We start from the raw sequence: 3044 nt of genomic DNA, 5'->3' as shown, positions 1-3044 counted from the left end.
ATTGGCGGTTCGAGCGCCATCTATCTGTTGTGAGTTTTGGATTAGAGTCTCATTTTACTCCTTTTTTTAATGTGATGCATGATAATGAGGAAGAAAGCACTTTTTATTTCAAAAAGTACAGAGATGACATGTTTATGATATACAACTTTGTATACAAAATGTATTAACAATGTGTTCAATGTCATAAGTGAGAAATGAAGAGTCAATGGTGATTAGCTGAAAGCTGAAAAATAAAAGACAAAAAAAGATAGAGAGAAAGAACACAAGGGTAAGATATTTAACTATACATCAATTACATTGTTGTACTTAAATTTTTTATTTTAAATGATAAAAACATACTTTTTTTTGTAAGTGGTAAACTTTCATTTATGTATGTTTTTATTTTGTATAAAATTTGCCAAGCAGATAAATACAATTTATAACAAAACAAATATTTCTGAGCTGAAGTCACAAGATCATCTGAAACAACAATCAAATATGAAATGTAAATATTAAACCTTTGGTATGTCTAAAATAAAAGGCAAAACAAAAGAAAGTATAAACTTTAATCTTACTGAAAATGTCCTCATACTAGGAATATCAGTGATTGAAGCAACAGATCTGTTCAATACTTGATTTGCGCATGCAGCTGTAAATGCACAGACTTTATTATTTTATTTTAGTAGAAGCAACTGTTTCCAGTTGAACTCCTAGCTGGTGTTTTGCTTTAAAAACAGACACGTGTAATTGTTCAAGAACAGGGGTCCGTTCTTCGTACGTCGCTAACTCACTTAGCTGGATTTGATTGTTGGCGATTTGGCATGATCTTGGATTGTTTGGTTCTTCAACGCTCATCCTGGACTTGCTGTCATAGCAACAGGTGCGCAATCTTAAACCTGTTCGGGAGCAGGCTTATTTCATGTTAACAGGATTAGATCCCGGCTTCATGAGCGGAGCTGATATACGGGAAGTTCAGCGCAGCGCGATAGTGCACTTTCTGAGAGATATATTTTCTCGTGACTCGTGAGATTGTCGTTTTTTGTCGTTTTAGTTTTTTTGTGGCATTTCCAAGCCACGTAAGACCCAATGTTGTAAAGCAGTTTTTTTTTTTAGGCTATCATAATTTTTTATGAAGATCATACAATCATGACCATGCTGATTACAGTATATGTCACTCAGGTTTATAGACCATAGACTGCCATCAAGGCCTCAATGAAGGGGATTATGTGAACAGAAAGGGGGTTCACAATGTAAATGTGCAGCCCAGTTACTATTGTGATTCTTAATATTCCAGATTAGTAATATATCAAATAAAAAAGGCAGTTGACTAACATCTTCCATATCACAAATGTGAAAGCAAAATGGCCAGGATCTGTGCATGACTTAAGAATGTTCAGAGATTCACATTTATGCACATTATTTTAAAGTGGTAAGAAAAGTTCCACAATTAAATATCAAGCTCACTGTATTACATACACTTATGCTGATCCTAACAGAACTGCATTTTTTCATAGGTGATTATGACATGTTCCTGCCTGCAGACAGGTGTTTTATGACCCCATTCCCTGACCCAAACCAGTTACAATGCAGCTCTAGCCAGGACAAGGACACACAATGAAATTAACTTTGGCTAAAGGGAAGATTTCAGTGTCTGAAAAGTCTGAGGGTTGCACACCTGACAGGGCCTGTGACATTGTTGCATGTGCCATATTACACAGCATTGCCAAAAAAAAAAACACTTTTCATTAAATGTTTAATAAAAGACAAGTATGCTTAGCTCCTTGAGTTTTATTTCAATTGTTCTTTGTAAAGAAAAGCCAGTGGTCAAGTGCCTGCAACAAGAGATATTAGACACATGCCTCATGCAACAAATAAAAAGGAAAAGTTGGCTATACACTGCCCACCTGTACACTCTCAGAAAAAAAGGTACAATTTTGTACCAAAGAAGGTACAAACCCTTGTCACTGGGGCGGTACCTTTTACTGGTACAAAATTGTACCTTAATATAGAGGAACAAATTTGTTCCATTCCAGTTTGTACCTTAAAGGACATGATTTGTACCATGGGCAAACCAAAATGTACCTTTTGTTTTTAAAAACTTGTTGGTACAATATTGTACCTTTTATCAAAGGTACAAATTTGATCTTTTTAGGTACCGCCCCAGTGACAAGCCCCTTTGTACCTTAACTGTGTCAAATTTGTTCCTACGAGAAAGGCTATTTTTCTATTGAATAACAAGCACATTCAACAACTGAATCAAAAAGGCATCAATTTAATAATTTCTGTAAATACATATCAAATTCATATGAACATTTGAATACTTTCATTCCAACTTACAGTAAAGTATATCTTTGTGTAAATACATCAAAGATTTCACAATACAATAAAGACTTAGCAAAATTAACAGAATATCACTTCTTTAAAAAGATTTGAAAGAATTTAAAATGCAAAAATGTTACAGTACATAAAATATATTTTCTTATCTACAACAAAGCTAGACTTGTTTTTTTCCCCCCACTTTTCACACAATACCCTTGCATTTATTTAACTTTTTAAAACACCATCATCCAACCGAACTGCTCGGCAATTTCAGATCCCTCCATTTTTACACTGCTGAAGATTCTCCTCTCACTGAAGACACGTCCAGTCAAGACGTTCCCAAGATCTGCACAGTGAGTTGAGATAGCCGGTTCTTCCTGAACATAATGAAGAATCAATATTAGTAAAGACAGATGTAAATTTATTAAATTTATACTCCCAATGACAAGCTCAAATTTCACTTCTAGACTTAAAGGGATAGTTCACTTAGAACTGAAAATTATGTCATTTACTCGCACTCAAGTTGTTCCAAATCTGTTAACTTGAACAAAAAAGATATTTTGAGAATCGAAAATTAAACAGTTGATGGGGCCCCATTAACTTCCATAGAATATTTTTCATACTATGGAAGTCAATGGGGCCCCATTGACTGTTTCATTTTTTGGGTGAACTACACATCCTTCAACATCTCGTTTGGCATCCATGTAATGTGCTTCTATAACGGATTTCAGCTTAGCCAACCTCAA

Source organism: Abramis brama, assembly GCF_963993115.1.
Source record: "Abramis brama genome assembly, chromosome: 1".
Taxonomy (NCBI): domain Eukaryota; kingdom Metazoa; phylum Chordata; class Actinopteri; order Cypriniformes; family Leuciscidae; genus Abramis; species Abramis brama.
The sequence above is the reverse complement of the archived record's forward strand: the minus strand, read 5'-3'. Positions refer to the sequence as shown.